Source organism: Trichechus manatus, unplaced genomic scaffold (assembly GCF_000243295.1).
Source record: "Trichechus manatus latirostris isolate Lorelei unplaced genomic scaffold, TriManLat1.0 scaffold00191, whole genome shotgun sequence".
In the NCBI taxonomy this organism is placed as follows: domain Eukaryota; kingdom Metazoa; phylum Chordata; class Mammalia; order Sirenia; family Trichechidae; genus Trichechus; species Trichechus manatus.
The window spans coordinates 3405983-3424809 of NW_004444127.1; positions in this window are offsets into that span (position 1 = coordinate 3405983).

Here is an 18827-nt window from a genome sequence, read left to right on the forward strand (position 1 = left end):
CTCTATAGTATCCCACTGTCTGGATGTGCTGTGAGATGCCATTCATATAGAAGAGTACATAAAACATTTATGTACAGTTTAAAGAATAATTACAAAGCCAACACCTAGGTAACCACCATCCAGATCAAGAAATAAAACACTGCCAGAACCCCAGAAGCACCACTAAATGCCCTCTTACAACCTTATAAGTAACACTACTCTAATCTTTTCAGTAATCATTTCCTTGCTTTTCTCTATGCTTTTACCACTTATGTAAGCATGCCCAACAGTATAGTTTAGTTTTTATCTTATCAAAATTTAATCTTTGTATAAATGGAATCATAGTGTATGTATTCTTTTGGGTCCTGCTTCTTTTTCCTACCACTTTGCTGCATGTAGCTGTAGCCCATTTTCATTGCTCTGTGTTATTCCACTGTCATCATTTATTTAACCAGTCTCTTACTGCTGAACATTTGGGCTGTTTCCGGTATTCTGTTATTACAAATAATGCTGCAATCAATGTGGTTGTTGTTGAGTGCCATCGAGTCGATTCTGACTCATAGCAACCCTATAGGACAGAGTAGAACTGCCCCATAGGGTTTCCTAGGCTGTAAATCTTTATGGGAGCAGATCACCAGATCTTTTCTCTTGTGGAGCAGCTGGTGGGTTTGAACCACCAACCTTTCAGTTATCAGCCAAGTGCTTAACCATTGTGCCACTGGGGCTCCTTCAATCACCAGGACTGTAATCAATAACATGTTATTTTACAAAATAGAATTTTTGGGTCAATGGACTGTGCATTTTTTATCTTGAGATACATGAGGATAGGTGATAGATAGATAGATAGATTGATAGATTGCCATATTGCCCTTAATAAAGGTTGTACCAACTTAACCTCCCAAAAGGGGCTTTAGATCAGGCCTGAGGGTGAGCAGAACAAGATGGTGGCTGGGTTCTTTAAGGATGAGTGGGTGGCCAAGAGGCTGACCCTGGAGGGCTGGGGCCTACAGAGTGACAGGAAGGCTGAGCAGGCCTGTGTGATATGGCGCCCTTTGCCCTCACTGGGCTGGGTCACTGTGAGGGCAGAGCCGTGCTAATGCAATTTGCAGGGTAGGAAAGCAACAGGAAACGTGGGTGCTGTGTCGTCGAAGCTGAGTCCACCAAGGGGCCACAACCTCTGGCCCTGCAGACCTCTTCACCTCGGTCCAAATGAGCTCTAAAAGGAGGAAACAGTGCTCCCCTCTTTCCTAGCAACAGGTCCCCCTGGGGAGTGACGGGGCATGTGGGAAAACTCAGGCCTTACACAGAGAGCTGGGAAAGTTTACCAAAAGGAGCTGAGCTATGAACAGCATGTATAGAAATGGCCGTCTTGCAACTTCCTCTCACTGTTGAGACACTGGGAGCGGCTCCTTGGGCCCCAGACTGAGTCGCATGGGCCCCTCAGAGCTCCCTAAGCTCTGGTCACAGCACTGGGCTGGTTCTTCAGTGCATTAGGACATCTAACAAGTATTTACTGAGGACCTCTACGTGACAGATGACCAAACAGGCAAATACCCCTGCCCTCATGGGGCTTCCACACTAGCAGGGGAAAGCAGATGATAAACACAATAGCTGAGCATATTTCACTGCCTGGTAGAAGGCAGCAAGCGCTATAAGCCACAAAAACCAAACCTGACTTATGGCGACCCTATAGGACAGAGTAGAACTGCCCCGTAGTGTTTCCAAGGAGCAGCTGGTAGATTTGAACTGCAGACCTTTTGGTTAGCAGCCAAACACTTAACCACTTCGCCACCAGGGCCCCAGCAAGCACTACAGGAGGTAGATAAGGGGGTTTGGGAATAGGGGACCAAGCAGTGTGGGGACACTTTGCAGTATTACAGAGGGTGAACAGGGAGCCCTCATGAGAAGGTAACATTTGACAAACACTGGAAGCAAGTGAGAGATAGAGCCAAGCATGTATCTGGGAGAAGCATTCCAGACAGAGGGAAAGGCCAGTGTGAAGGTCCCAGGAAGGAGCCTGCTCCAGGAACATGGAAGAGGCGAGTGTGAGCAGAGCCTGTGGGAGGGGTGAGGGCAGAGAGGAGAGGGGCCTTGGCTTTGACTCCAGGTGAAATGGGGAGCCATTGCAGGGTTTGTTCTTTCGTAAAATATGTCAAGTTGGTGCCATTATCATCCCCGTGGTACAGGTGAGGAAACTGAGGCTCAGTGGCAGGGTGAGATTGCACAGCATTGCTCAGTCAATTGGGGGTCCAGGTGAGACTTAAACCCAGGTCTGCCTAAGGCCTCAGCTGAACTTCTACCCACAACAGGGCTTGTGAAGTGCTTTGGGAGATGACAAAGACAAGAGGAAATGGGCTGGCATATGTTGAGCCCCTACTGATACCTGCATTAACTGATTCCATCCTCACACGATCCTATGAGGTGGACATTTTATATATATACTAACATATATAATATATACTTATTCACCAACCACTAATGCCAAAGATGAAGAAATTGAAGATTTTTACCAACTTCTGCAATCTGAAATTGATCAAACATGCAATTAAGATGCGTTGATAATTACTGGTGATTAGAATGTAAAAGTTGGAAACAAAGAAGAAGGATCAGTAGTTGGAAAATATGGCCTTGGTGATAGACACCACACAGGAGAGCACATGATAGAATTTTACAAGACCAACAATTTATTCATTGGAAATACCTTTCTTCAACAATATAAATGGTGACTATACACATGGACCTCATCGGATGGAATACCAGGAATCAAATCAACTACATCTGTGGAAAGAGATGATGGAGAAGCTTAATATCATCAGTCAGAACAAGGCCAGGAGCTGACTATGGAACAGACCATCAGTTGCTCATATGCAAGTTCAGGTTGAAGATGAAGAAAATTGAAACAAGTTCATGAGAGCCAAAGTACGACCTTGAGTATATCCCATCTGAATTTAGAGAGTATCTCAAGAATAGATTTGATGCATCGAACACTAATAACCGAAGACCGGACAAGTTGTGGGATAACATCAAGGACATCACACATGAAATAAAAAGTCATTAAAAAGAGAGAAAAGGAAAAAAAAAAGAGAGACCAAAATGAATGTCAGAAGAGACTTTGAAACTTGCTTTTGAATGTAGAGTAGCTAAAACGAAAGGAAGAAATGATGAAGTAAAAGAGCTGAACAGAAGATTTCAAAGGGCAGCTTGAGACAAAGTGAAGTATTATAACAAAATGTGCAAAGACCTGGAGTTAGAAAACCAAAAGGGAAGAACATGCTCAGCACTTCTCAAGCTGAAAGAACTGAAGAAAAAATTCAAGCCTTGAGTTGCAATATTGAAGGATTCTATGGGCAAAAAATTTAATGGCACAGGAAGGACCAAAAGAAGATGGAATACACAGAGTTACTGTACCAAAAAGAATTGACTGATATTCAACTAATTCAGAAGATAGCATATGACCAAAAACCAATGGTATTAAAGGAAGAAATCCAAGCTACACTGAAGGCATTGGTGAAAAACAAGGCTCCAGGAATTGATGGAATATCAGATGAGGTATTTCAACAAACGGATGCAATACTGGAAGCACTCACTCGTCTATGCCAAGAAATTTGGAAGAGAGCTACCTGGCCAACCGACTAGAAGAGATCCATACTTGTGCCCATTCCAGAGAAAGGTGATCCAATGGAATGCAAAAATTATCAAACAATATCATTAATATCCCTCAAAAGTAAAATTTTGCTGAAGATAATTCAGAAACTATTGCAGCAGTACATCAACAGGGAGCTGCCAGAAATTCAAGCTGGATTCAGAAATTCAAGGTGACATCATTGCTGATGTCAGATAGATCTTGACTGAAAGCAGAGAATACCAGAAACATGTTTACCTGTGTTTTACTGACTATGGATCACAACAAATTATGAATAACATTTCAAAGAATTGAAATTCCAAAACACTTAATTGTGCTCATGTGAAACCTGTACACAGACCAAGAGGCAGTTGTTCAAACAGAACTAGGGGATACTGCATGGTTTAACATCAGGAAATGTGTGCTTCAGTGTTGTATCCTTTCACCATACTTACTCAGTCTGTATGCTGAGCAAATAATCTGAGAAGCTGAACTATATGAAGAAGCACAGGGCATCAGGATTGGAGGAAGACTCATTAACAACCTGCGATATGCAGATGACACAACCTTGCTTGCTGAAAGTGAGGAGGACTTGAAGCACTTACTGATGAAGATCAAACACCACAGCCTTCAGTATGGATTACACCTCAACATAAAGAAAACAAAAATCCTCACAGCTGGACCAATAAGCAACATCATGATAAATGCAGAAAATTTTGAAGTTGTCAAGGATTTCATTTTACTTGGATCCACAATCAACTCCCATAGAAACAGCAGTCAAGAAATCAAATGACATGTTGGATTGGGCAAATCTCCTGCAAAAGACCTCTTTAAAGTTTGATTTAAAAAGCAAAGAGGACTAAGGTGCACCTGACCCAAGCCATGGTATTTTCAATCGCCTTATATGCATGTGAAAGCTGGATAATCAATAAGGAAGACAGAAGGAGAACTGATGCCTTTGAACTATGGTGTTGGCGAAGAATATCAAATATATCATGGACTGCCAGAAGAAGGAACAAATCTATTTTGGAAGAAATACAGCCAGAATGCTCCTTAGAAGGGAGGATGTGAGACTTTGTCTCTCTCACTTTGGACACGTTATCAGGAGGGACCAGTCCCTGGAGAAGGACACCATGCTTGGTAAAGTAGAGGGTCAGTGAAAGAGAGATGGACTGACACAGTGGCTGCAACAATGGGGTCAAACAGAGCAACGATTGTGAGGATGGCACAGGACCAGGCAGTGTTTCGTTCTGTTGTACATAGGGTCGTTATGAGTCAGAACCAACTCAATGGCACCTAACAAACAACATAATATATATATTTATACATTACATGTTATATATATTGTTGTTGTTGTGTGCCGTCGAGTTGATTCTGACTTACAACAACCCTATAGGACAGAGTAGGACTGCCCCATAGGGTTTCCTAGGCTGTAAATCTTTACGGGAGCAGATCACCAGGTCTTTTTTCCTGTGGATTCGAACCGCAGACCTTTTGGTTAGCATCCAATGGCCTAACCATTACACCACAGATATATTGTCAGTGCCCAAGGAGGGGAAGAGACATGCCCAAGGACACACGGCTGGTGAAAGAGGTGAGATGTGACTGCAGTTCTCATGGCCCTCTGGCCTGTACTGCCCCACTGTCCCTGCCTCGAGTTTCTCCTATCAGTATTTTCCTACCTAACAACTTCTCTTTGCTCTCAGTTGTTCACAGGCTCAAGTTCAAGTCTCTGAGGCTGTGCTGGAGCCCCCTCCACAAAGGTACAGTCACCCTTCCCACCTTCCCGGTCCCAAATGGCCTGTCCGCATCCCCACCCAAATCCTGGCCAGAAGATACTACTCAGCATTCCCAGAACCTCTTTCTCAACCTCCCCAGGCCTTTGCTCACAGGCCTGCCCCTTCATAACTCCAAGGCCTTGTCTTTCAAGGGCTCCTCTCTGCCAGTCTGCCTCTCCAGCACCTCTTCCCGTTTGCCCCATCACTCCCCAGCTCTGCCTAGGTCTTTCCTGCACTCTGCCCCAGTCCTGGCTTCCATTCACCAGCCCCAGGAGGCACGGATCTCCAGAACAGCCCGGACCTCCTCTGTGCCCCAATCCCGGCCATCCCCACCACACCCCTTTTCTCCTGCTGACCAGGCTTGCAGACAGGGAGCTCACCTCCTGGCCACATCACTCAGCCTCCGGCACCTCAAACCCACCGCCACCCACAGCAACTTCCTTCTGCTCACCACGGGCGCACCACGCCCCCCTGCTCCATCACCAAGGACAGGAGCTGCTACCCAACCCCAACCCCCTGCTCTGTGGAGCCCCCTTCACCATCCCCTTCTTCCCTAGGCACAAGGCACCCCTGGATCCTCCACACTGATTGGCATGAGGCCTCCTGGTGAGTGCCTCCCCCTCTGAAGCTCAGATGCCTCCATTCTATAGAGAGGCCAACAAGCCCTACCTCTCAGCATTGTTCTAAGTACTGAAGGAGATAAGTCTATGTATGCTTTTACCAGGTACACAGTAGGGATTCAATTAATGCACGTTTCCCTCACTGTAGTCCACAAATGGTCACTGAGACCTGCAGAGGCTAGGAGTACAGACCTGGATTTGAATCCTGTCCCTGCCCTTCACTCCCTGTGTTGCTGAGGGTGAGTCACTCACTTCTCAGGGCCTCCGTGTCTTCATCTGTAAAATGGGGGCACTAAGAGACCACACCTACAGGGATGGTGGGAATAAGACCGGAAAGGATGTATGATGCGTATGCCTAGCATCCTGCAGGAAGAGGGAGGCTCGGCCCTGTGCCTGAGGGCTCAGCCCCTCTGCAACCCACAGCCCCAGAAAACGCCCCCATCCCCTGGCCTCCCTGCAGCTTCCCTGAAAAAACTGAGAAATGGGGGGAGTGTGCTAGCCAGTAGAGGAGAGCCGCCACCCACTCAGGGGCTGGAGCTGCAGTCTCCCCTCACCCATCTCATCCAAGCAACCAGCTCTTGGAAAAGGAAGGCCAGCCAGGGAGAAGGGACCCAGGTATCACAGGGACCTTGTGATAGGAAGAGAGGGGCCCTTTGGACAGAAGAAGAAAATGACTCATTATTGAGCTCCACGGGTCCTACACACTGGATCTTTACAACAAGGCTGAGGGACAGGAATTATCATTTCCATTTTATGGCTAAGACTCGGGTTGGATACTCACACTTGCTCCGGGCCAGAATCAGAATTTGGATTTTGAACCCAGGCTTATCTGACTCCAAAGCTGTACTCGCAACCACAGCCCAAAGCTGTGGACTGTGTGCCGTTAGCCCTTGGGAGAGGGGTCTCTGTGTGTATGACAGTGGATGGGCCTGAGGGGGGGCAGTGAGTGAGGGCCTGACTTTGACCTCGAGACGGTGGGGCCCAAGGCCAGTGCAGAGCTTCCCAGGGGTCCCAGGCCGGGCGTGTGGGCAGCCCAAGGTGTGGGAGCAGGAGGCCGGAGCCCGGAAGGAGTTAACTCCGTGATGGGCCTGGGTGAATCAGAGGCTCCGCAGGCTGCGATGGAAATTCCCTGTGCATGGCATGTGGTCACCCAGAAAAAGGGAACCAGTGCTTTTCGGAGCAGGGGACAGCGGGGGCTGGAGCTGGGAGTAGACGCCTGCCCGGGTGGGGCTGCTGAGGAGGTTGTAAGAGCTGCATGAGACCTCCTGCTCTGCTCAGGCCCTGGGCAGGAAGAGGGAGGGAAGAAATGCCAGGCTGGGTCATGCTATGGTGTGTCCATGGGCTCTGAGGGATGGGTAGGGGTTCGCCAGGACCATAGGAAGGAAGGGTGCTCCAAGCAGTGGGAACCAATAGAGCCTAAGCATGGGGGTGTGACTCAGCATGGAGAGCCTGTCCACCCTGCTTTTGCTGGCAAACTTTTTCCTGTCCTTCTGGGCCCATCCCATGTGGTACCCCTCCCACCCTGGGCAGCACACATCACTACTTCTTGGTGTCCCACGGCCTTGGTTTCCCTCTCAGAGCTCTCAGGGTTTTGTAAATTGACTGCCTTCCCCTAGCGGCTGTGGGCTTCACAAAGGCAGGGACTGTGTCCTAGCAGCAGAGACAGCTTGCACCCAGCAGAGGCCCTGGCACCCAGAAGGTGCCCAGTATTTGTGGAGGGCCAATTTCACAGAAGAGGAATCTGAGGCTCAGAGAGGTTAGGTGAAATTCAAAGTTACCTGGCTGGCCACATCTGAGCAGGGCTTAGGCCAGAACTTCTGCCTCAGTGGGGACTTGGCAGGAGGGAAGGAAGGGGGCAGACAGATCCTTCCCTGGGTGCAGGACAGGGGAAGAAGCAAGGAGCACTGGGTATCGACCACTCGGCCAGGGAAGGCAATCTGGCTGTCTACAGACCAAGGCCTCCTCCCGCTTAAGCCTCAGGTCAGCCCTGATCCTGCCCTTGGACAGCACTGGGAACCTTCCGTGCCTCCAGGAGGGAAACTGAGGTATGAGATGGAGTGTGGGCGGTCAGATGGAGAGAGAAGCAGATTGGGTGTCAGGAAGTCTAGAATCTCAGTCCAGGCACTTTCTAGCAGCGTGGCCTTGGACCCATGGCTTCCCCTCTGAGCCTCAGTTTTCTCTTTGTAATGGAGGTAATGGAACAGGCTTGTCCTGAGACTGATGTAAACATTAAACCTCGGTCCCACTGTGAGGGAGTTTCTTTATTATTAATAACGAGCATCATGTCTAGCTCTGTTCTTTCCTGGGAGAGCTGTCACCACAGTACCATCCTGCCTGCTGGTTCCTCAGAGTGTCAGACTGTTCTCATGCCCAGTGTTCACCTGTCCCAGCTCTGCTCTGCACAATGAAGGCCTATGAACCACACCAGCCTGACGAGGCGGCCAAAACTCAACTTGAGGATGGTGATGACCAGGACCTCTGCCCAGAGACATGCCCCCTGGAGGCCCTCATGCTCCAGGTTCTGCCCAGATGCCTTGCCGCCCTACGTTTCTGCTGCAAAGGTTGAGGGCACCCAGAGAAGCTACCTTCAGGCAGGGACCAGCAGCATCAAGGCCGCCATTGGTGTTGGAGCTTTTCCAAGCATGAAGGGGAACTGAGAACAGGCCTGTGGGAATGGGCCTTGGGCAGACCAGGGTGGGCTGGGCCCGGGTGGGAGGGGGCCACTCCAAGGAATCCAGACTGATGGGGTCCTGGGGGTGAAGAGGATAAATGGACCCCCAGGGCTGTGAGGTCGGGGTCACCACGAGGTGCTTGCAGGTCGTCCAGAGTGAGCTGGCTGGGCAGTGGGAGGTTGGGGAGCTGTGTGGGGAAGGAAAGAGGAAGCCATGGGGAGAGGGGGATGGGGCTGCCGGGGATGGAGTGGGAGTGGGGGCTGGGGACCTGGAGCCACTTCGGCCGCAGCCACTTCACTTCTCCCGGTTTCGGTTTGTAAATAGCTGCCAGCTCCACGTAGGCGGAATGGGCCCTGCCTCTTCTGCGGCCTGTGTCCAGGGAGGCCCAGGCCTGAGGAGCGACAGATGCTCGAGCCTTGGATTTGAGGACCCCAGGAGGCCTCAAGCCCGGCCTGGCCTCTGGCCTAGGTGGGCGGGTCCTGGTGGGCCCAGCTCTGGGCAGCCCCAACCTGTGGTCACTGAGGTAATGCAGCTGGGCCAGAGGAGCCAGAACTTGATGACTTGGCCACATTGGGCTTATTTATAACTGGGCCTCAGTGGCCAGAGCAGCTGCTGAGCTGCCAACTCAGCACTCAGGGCTGGGCCCAAGCACCACGGCAGGGTGACAGGGTGGTGGGGGCCAGGGGGGCCTGATGGCCCCTCAGGCTGGCATAGGTGCCCTGGGATCTCAAAGACTCCTTCCCTGGGCCAAGTCCCTGTGCTGTCTGCGGTGGGCAGGCCTGGAGATTTAGTGGAGAGATACTGAGAACGGTGGTCTCAGAACCTCTAGGCCAAGGAGGTGGCTGAGCTGAGTCAGTGGACTGGTCAGTTACCAGAGGGCTCAGCCTTCCTTCAGAGAAACTCTTCCTCCAGAGGTCAGACTCTGTCAGCAAAGTAACAAGAAGCAAAGTCATCTCTCCTCCCCTTCTTGCAATATCAGCTTAAAAACAAAACAAAACAGGTTCGGGAAGAGGGTAGTGCTGAATTCCAAACCCTGGCCCTCATGGTGGACATCCAAGCGTCTTGACACATGAGGAGAGAAGGGTCTCCCAAGTCTCTCACATCCCACCACATGGCCTCCCATCTCCTGAGCATGTGGGTAGGGCTGGCCCTACCTTCCCTTCCAGACAGCCACTTGTCTTTCCTCTGAGCAAGAACCTGAGGGGCGTCAGACCCTTTCCTAAGGTTTGTAGGCAGAAAAATGTTCCTAAAATTCTCCTGCATTTGAGTCCTTTAGGATCAACATTGTTAACAATCACTCTCCCGTGTGTCTCATCAAACTTGGTCCTGGACTTCCCATCTCTGGGCCATTCCAGTTTGGCCCCCACCTGCCATATCCCCCGCTCCACCCCAGCCTATCCAGTTTCCCTCTGTCAAGACCTACACCAAGCCTCACCTCCAAGTTGCCCCTGCCCAAAGCTGAGGATCTTGGCAGAGGCGTATTTACGGAAAATAGCACCTATGGCAAGTACTGAAAGTGCACCCTGGGTAGCGAGGGTAGTGAGTGCCCAAGGGCAATCTCTAAGTTGTGCCCCTCACCCCCAATTTGAAGATGAATAGACGTTGAAAGCGGGCGACGTGTCAGCAGAAACGCCCTCCCCCTCCTGTTCGGCTGCCTCAGTCAGGCACTCTTCATATTTGTGGCGCCTCAGAATGTCATTCCATGCCTCGTCCGGAGCCGCCTTGGACTTGCTGCGGGTATGTGCTCCCCTCTGCACCCCTCACTACACTTCTATGTCTACTGTGCTTGAGGAAAGACGTTGGGATGTACTGGGTTAATAGAAACTGCTCAGTGGCACCCCCCTCAAGTGGTGCCCAGGGCACCTGCTGTACCTGCCATACCTCAGATATACCTCTGATTGGGGCAGCAATGGTGTCATGATCATTACACAAACGGGAAACCAAGGCCTGGAGAAGGTCAGGGATGGTTGACAGTGTTAAGGACAGAGCTAAAACCAGAGCCACATGCCCTGACGCCCAGTCTGGGGCTCTCACCCCTGACCTCTGACTCCCTGGACCACCTGCTCAGCCTCGAGCCACTGGCCCTGCCTGGCCCTTCCTCTCGGCAGGAAGCTGTTGGGGAAGGACAGAACCCGGTGTGGTGGAGGGGGGAACACAGACCATCCTCTGCCCCAGTCTGGGGCCTGGGGTTGGTGGGCCCATTTAGGCCCCTCTGGGCAGGGTCGGGGCACCCAGCCTGGAGCCGCCCGGCTGCAGCTGCCCCTGTTTCCACATCGGCAGTAGCAGGCCGGCGCCTGAGAAAACAGGAAGCGCCCGGTCACCACAGGAAGCATGTGTGCGCCACCTCCCCACCCCGGCCCATTGCAAAACGCCAACAGCTCCATTACCACAGGCACCACACGGAGGCTGGGAGAAACGCTTCGGCCACCAGGCCTGCTAAGGAGCCGGACACAGACCCCGGCCCTACCCGCCTGGGCCAGGCCTGGAGGTGACGTCCAGCTGCAGCCTGAGGAGCCCACCGTCTCCCCAGCTCTGGGCCTCATGCCTTCCTCTTCGTTCCCAGCCCAGTCCCCAGACTATCCTGAGCCAGGTCTGCTTTGGCCACTATTAAATCAGAGTATGAGGTCAGAGAGAAGCCATTTCTCTGACTCTGTTTGGCATTTGATGCCTCTGTGCTCGGCCTTCAGACTGGCAGGGCCCAATCTCCAAGCCTCGCTGAGGCTGTTTGCGGGCCCAGAGCCTGCCATCCCCACCCCCACAGACCCATCCACTCCCAAGTCCAACCTGCCACACCCTCAGCCCAGCCCCTGCCCTTCCCCGCCATGACTTTGCCTGCCCTTTGGGGCCCTGCCCAGACTCACCTTTGGAAGGTCTGGGCGCCTCTTCATCCCACCCTGCCTTCCCTGACTCACCTCCCGTTTCTGGCTCCCCCAGGCTCAGCCCTTGGAGAGAGATGGAGGTCCAGCAAGGCCGAGGCCCGTTGCCCGGGAAGGCCTCTGCTCCTCTGGCCCCGGGGACAGCAAGGAAAAGAGAAGAGAGCAGAGCATTTCATGGCTATTATAAATCAAAGGGGGAAGTCGGAGCGGGAGAAATAAGAAACTTCCCTACCCTGGGCACGGGGACCTGCCAGGCGGCAGCCCCTGAGCACCCCGCAGCCTTCCCCCTCTCTCCTGCCTCCCTGGCCAGTGCCCAGACCTGGTGCCCTCTCCTTAAGCCGAGGCACCCCCACCTGCCCAGAGACACCCCCTGGGCATCCTAACCCTCCTCACCGGGCACCCTGGGGCTAGGCAGGCCCGTCTTGGGCCTCAGTTTCCTCCTCATGGCACAAAAATCCCTGAGTTGTGTGCTCGTCTGTGGAGGTGGATGGTCAGGCTGTCCAGTGGGAAGGAGTGAAGATGGGGAGTTCCCCCTGGACCAAGGACCCTCAGGGGATGAAGGGATGGGGGAGGCATCTGGAGAATCCCCAGTGGGACATGGACTGGGATAGACCAATGTCTGCAGAGAAGATGGCAGGGCTGGGCCAGAGGACAGAGCATGGAGCAGAGGTGGAGAGAGCCCTAGACTGTGAGAACAGGCAGACCTTTCCTTTAACCCCGTCCCTGCAGTTCTCTTAAGCCAGAAGGGCCCGGGGCCTGGGGCCTGAGGAGTCTGAGGTCCAAGGTGCAGGCAGGGGATACAGCTGCAGAAGGTAGCCATGCCATGTCTTCCTAGAGTGTCCACTCAGGTAGAAGACTGCAGGGGAGACCTTTTCGTTTATAAAGAAACAAAACAAAGAAAACATTTACTAAGGAGAAAGATGCAAATTTGCATGAATTTTTAAGATAAAGAATTGCAGAAAAAAACTTAGTCCGTTTTGAGTCCACGATAAGCCACATTCCCAAATGCCCAGGGGACCCTCCCGTTCCTTGACTGCTGCGTGCATTGGTGGAGGCTCAGAATGCCTCTACTTTAAGCCCTCCTGAGACGGTGAGCTCACTCTCTTACTCCAGGAGTCTCTGCTGTCACTGTGAGCAAATTCTCCTCAGCCCTGGGGTCTGGAACTCTGAGTCTCCTGGTGATGCAAGGGGGGATAGCTGCCTGCCTGGGGCTCAGGGGTCTGGGAGAGAGCGGCAGGACCCAGAATCCCTCTGAGCCTCAGTTTCCTTGTCTGTAGGATAAGGATCACACTGCTTGCCTCGAAACCTTGTTAGGCAGATTAGTTAAGTGACTACTGGAGTCCAGACTGCAGCGCCAGACAGACCCCACAGCATGCAGTGTGTGACCCTGGTAAGTGACCTCGCTTCTCTGAGCCTCGTTTTCCCCATTTGGGAAATGAAGGGAAACAACGGCTACCTCAAAAGTTTGCAATGAGAGGCAAACAAGGTCGTGGAGCGGGGCCTCAGAGTGATTGTGTGTCTGGAGTCACGCAATGGCCACCCCTCCAGTCTCCTCCCAGAAGCCCCCACTTCCCCCTCCTTTCCCCTCCACTTGCTTGAACCAGGGTGAGAATCTCTGCTCCCTGTTCTTCTCGGTGCACCTTCCTGATCTGGGAGAATGCTAGAGCTGAGGTTCCCAGCCCTGCGCCAAGGGGCTCTCTCTCTAAGACCCTGGCAGGACCCCAGCTTCCTCTTGCATACCTCCTGCCCTCACAAGCCAACCCTTTCCATCCTCAGTCGGCCACGATGCTTTAATAATTGTGGGCATTCACCAGGCACTTTGCTTACATAAAATCCTTGAAGCTGCAGCTATCCTTACCCCCATTTTACAGCTGAGGAAACTGAGGCTCAGAGGGGAGAAGTGACTGGTGCGAGGTCAGCTGGCTAGAAAGGGACAGCTCTGAGATGAGAACTCAGCTGTCCTGTTTGCTGATCCAGTGAAATCCTACACAGTGAGGCAAAGTAAACCTCTTTGTTTGGAAAAGACTTCGAGCCTTTTGGGGGTCACTGCTGCCCAGCCTGGTGGCCATGGCCTATTCCCAGCTCACCCTGCTCTGTCCCCATACCCAGATTCTCCTGTCCAGGTTGTAGGATGTCAGAGATGGAAAAATTTCAGCCTCAGGTGCTGGGAAAGCAGGCAGATTATAAAGTCCAGAAGCTGTTCCAGAAAGGTAAGCAGCCTCCTGGACTAAGAAGCTCCACTGGCCTCCCTGCCGTAAACATGCACACTTCTCTGTTGTTGTTAGGTGCCATCGAGTCAATTTTGACTCATAGTGACCCCATGTGACAGTAGAGCTGCCCCATAGGGTTTTCTCAGCTATAATCTTTACAGAAGCAGATTGTTAGGTCCTTCTCCTATGGAGCCACTGGGTAGGTTAGAACCACAAACCTTTTGGTTAGCAGCCAAACACTCAACCGTTTGGGCCACCAGGGCTCCTTGCATGCCTAGCAGTGACTTAACTCCCTCCGCCCAAGGAGGCAGTGTTTTCTAGTGGTTAGTCCTGGGACATTGGAGCCAGACAATGGTGGTTTCAAATCCCAGCTCTGCAACTTCTTAGCTTAGAGACCAACCCCTGGATAAGCAAGGTAACCCTACAATGAGGAGAAGAAAGCCTCTTCTGGCCTGCAGATGTCACAGAAGGGATTATTTTTTTATTTTTCTCACAGCCAAGGACTCAGCCCTTCTTCATGAATGGTCTCATCTAAGCCTCCAAACAGCTCTGAACAGTAATAATAGATACTATTATTACTCTGATTTTACAGATGAGCAAACCAAGGTCACATGGCCTGGCGGGGGCTTAAACCCAAATCCCATCCTACTCGTCTGGTGCACTTTGCACTGCTCCAGAAAGGCCCCCTTCCTTTTCCCCTGGGGACTCCCTACCACCCCCAGCCTGCAGGCTTAGAGGACCTGAGTGACAAGTTGAACCATGACTGGGCGGGACTGGAGGGCTTGTGGGGCATTTCCCCAAAAGCCCAGCTGCCCTTACTCTTGGGTTGGGTTTGGGGGCAGCTGCCTGGGCATGCAAGGGCTTGGGGACCAGCTGCAGTAACACCTCAGCCAGGCAGTCCCTGCCTTGTTGTCTTGGACCACCTGCCCTGTAACTGTGCTTGTCTCTGACTCTGAGAGCAGGGTGTAAACCCCTCCAGGGGGCCTGCAAGGTGCTGTGGGGAAGCTAAGGAAGTTGGACACTTGCTTGGGCCCCTTTCAAGGCCCTGGGAAGGGCCTCAGCAATTTTGTATTCGTGATTTTGTAATCTTTCTCTTAACAAGGGCCCCTCAAATTGTATATGCATCAGGCTCTACAAAACCTAGCTCTGTTCCCGGGGTGGCAGCAGGGGAAACAGCATGGACTGACTACCGTTCCACATCCCCTCCCCATTTGCTTCTTGCTTGCTGGCTCTGGGACTTTGGGGAGACCCCTACTTTTCCCATCTATACAGTGGGGATGAGGACTGGAGAGTCTGGGGTACAGCAGGGGCAGTGAGAGGAGCTCAGTGTACCCACCTTTTTAAAAAGGCCCAAACCGAAGCTATACATAGGAAGCAAGTGTCAGTGCAAATTGGTAAAAGCTAATTGCAGGGTAATTTAGCCTTAAAGTGTGCCTCCTCTTTAATCCAGAAATGTGGCAATGATTACAGATTCACACATTAAGCCCCAAGGATATCCAGCAGCACATCATTAATAATAGTATTACTATTATAATAGTAAGATACTGCAGTCAGCCTTATCATCCAAGCAAAGGCCTGGCACCCAATAGGTGTTCACTAAATATTTGAGATGAATGGGCGGTAGGTGTTTGCTTGCATATTTCACACATGGTACAGAATTTTAGGTTGCCATTAAAAGTGTTGTTATATACATGTTTAAATGTAGCAAAATGTCAGCAGCATATTAGTTGTGTTTTTTTTTTTTTAACGTAGTTTACATAGAGTGTTGTTGTTGTTAGGTGCCATCGAGTCTGTTCCAACACATAGTGACCTTATGTACAACAGAACGAAACACTGCCCTGTCCTGCACTGTCCTCACAATCATTGCTATGTTTGAGCTCATTGTTGCAGTCACTGCATCAATCCATCTCGTTGAGAGTCTTCCTCTTTTTCGCAGACCCTCTACTAAGCATGATGTCCTTCTCCAGGGACTGGTCCCTCCTGATAATATGTCCAAAGTATGTGAGACAAAGTCTCGCCATCCTCCCTTCTAAAGAGCATTCTGGTCGTACTTCTTCCAAGACAGATTTGTTCATTCTTCTGGCAGTCTGTAGTATATTCAACATTCTCCACCAACACCATAATTCAAAGGCATCAACTCTTTGGTCTTCCTTATTCATTGTCCAGCTTTCACATACTTTATGAGGCAATTGAAAACACCATGGCTTGGGTCAGGCGTGCTTTAGTCCTCAAAGTGACATCTTTACTTTTTAACACTTTGAAGAGATCTTTTGCAGCAGATTTGCCCAATGCAATACGTTATTTGATTTCTTGACTGCTGCTTCCAGAGGTGTTGATTGTGGATCCAAGTGAAATGACATCCTTAACAACTTCAATCTTTTCTCCATTTATCATGATGTTGCTTACTGGTGCAGTTGTAAGGATTTTTGTTTTCTTTTATGTTGGGGTGTAGTCCATACTGAAGGCTGTGGTCTTTGCTCTTCATCAGTAAGTGCTTCAAGTCCTCTTTGCTTTCAGCAAGCAAGGTTGTGTCATCTGCATAATGCAGGTTGTTAATGAGTCTTCCTCCAATCCTGATTTCTCTGTTCTACATATAGTGTAACCTGTATTTTTTTTAAACGCATAAAAATGTTTCGTGTTACTGAATTATACACTTAAAAATGATTAAAATGGCAAACGTTTTGTTATATTTTACCACGACAAAATAAAACTGGAAAAAAAAAAGTTGCAAACCTACAGAGGGCTTCACAAGTCTGCACTTGTTCCATCCCCAACAGCCTTGTGGGGTAAGGGCGGCTCCTGCCCCCATTTTCCAGCTGAGCTAACTGAGGTTTGGAGCCCAGCTGTCACTTGTCACTTGTCCAGAGACTGTGAGTGAGCCCCATCCCCCACTCCTCCCTTGGGTCTCCAGCCCACGATGCCTGGCCCCGGGCGGGGGGCAGGGGACCCAGGCAGACCTCGGCCAGGGAGTGGGAAAGCAGGGTGCGGGGCGGCTCGTGGAGCCAGGAGCGGAGGCAGCGTCCCGCACTGTCTCACCGCAGGCCAGACCTCGGCCCTTATCTGCTCGGGCAGCTTCCGTCCCCCCACCCCAGCCCCCGCCGCAGGCCTGGCCCCCGCCTCCGCCTCCGGAGGGCCCGGACCGCCCCCAGGGGAGCGCGAACTGGCGCGGCTGCTGCCCAGCCGAGCGGAGAGGGGGCCCGGCCCCCCAGGTGGGGAGCCGGAAGTGATAAATAACTCTTCTCCGGGGGGGGGCACTATGTCATTGTGGCCCTTCCTGCCCCCAGGATGCTTACCCCCAACCAGAGAGGGGCTCCCCCAACCAGGCGCCTGGGCCAAAAATGAGAGGGGATCGGGAGGAAGAGGAGAGGGGTCCCTCAACACCCCAAAAGCCAGAAAATAGTGGGATCAGTCTAAACGGGGTTCTGAGGGACACAACACGCCCCGCCCCAAGCACTAGCAATGCCAATGGGCGTCCCTGGCACAGGTGTGGGAGAGGCGAGAGAAATGGAGACACCTTAGAGAAAGTGAAAAGTAAGCCACAAACGAGGAGACATCTGCAACTATAATACGATGGGCAAAGGATAAGCATCAAACATGAAAAGAGTCCTTGAAAATCTGTAAAAAAAACCAAGTCATCCAATAGAAAAAATAGGCAAAGACAGGAACCAGCCTTTTACAGTAGAGGAAACAAATTTGTCCAATAAACACAAAAGGGATGCTCAACCTCATTGGTGGATGAGGGAAATGCAAATTAAGACCACAATGAGATGCTATTTTACACTACTGGAAGGGCAAAAATGAGCTAGCTGACAGCTCCGAGTGTTGGAGACTAGGTGGAGTCACGGGAGCTACAGTATGTTGCTGTCAGAGTGCCACTTGGTATAATAACCACTGGTAAAAACAATCTGGTGTTATCTCATAAAGCAGAAGGTTAGCAAATCCAGCCCACCCCAGGCATAAAATCAAGAGAAGCTCTTGCATGTGCTCCAAGAAATGTGGACAAGAATGTTCACAGCCTGTTAGCCTGAAACTGAAACCATTCCCGAGGCCAACTCCTCAGACAAAGATTAGACTGGACTATGGGACATAAAATGATACTCGTGAAGAGAGTGCTTCTTCGCTCAAGTAGATACATGAGACTAAATGGGCAGCTCCTGTCTGGAGGTGAGATGAGAAGGCAGAGAGGGTCAGGAGCTGGTTGAATGGACACAGGAAATCCAGGGTGGAAAGGAGGAGTGTGCTGTCACAGTATAGGGAGAGCAACTAGGGTCACATAACAATGTATGTATAAATTTTTGTGTGAGAGAGTAACTTGAATTGTAAACTTTCACTTAAAGCACAATAAAAAGAAAAAAATAATAATGTTCACAGCCACACTGATCCTAAGAGCAAAAATCGGAAAATAATACAAATGCCCACCAAGAGAATGAATAAGTAAATTATAGTAGATTCTTTCACACAGTGGCACACCATTCAACAGAGCAAGTGATGACCTACAGTTTAACAAAACATCATGAATGAATCTTACTACAATGTTGAGTGAAAAAAAAGCCAGTCCCAGTAGACAAATATTTACCCTTCTTGTAAAGTTCAGTAACAAGCCAGACCCAAGTGTTGTGTTATATATATTTTTACAAAAAGAAAAAAGAAAAAAAAGTCAAACCATATCTCTACAAATACTGATGTTGGTTCCTTCCTTCTAATATTTACTTTTATTAGGAGATGATCTGATTTCCCGTCTAAGACTCAAGAGTATCTATAGAGAAATTACTAGAATCACTAAGAAAATGTAGTTGGTTTACCAGGTATAAAAGGGGTACATAAAAATAATTACTTTCCTGTAAGCTATCACTCAGTTTTTCAAAATATAATGGGAAATATCTGATTCAAAAAATCCTACAAAAATTTAAAATACCTAGAAGTAAATTTGTTAATAATTATACAAGATCTATATGAAAGCAATTGTAAAACTCACTGAAAAATTTGGGAAAAAAACTTAAAACAGAGCCTGTTTTCCTGATTTAAAAAAAAAAATCAAATCAAACAGAATATTGTCTAGCTATACGTATA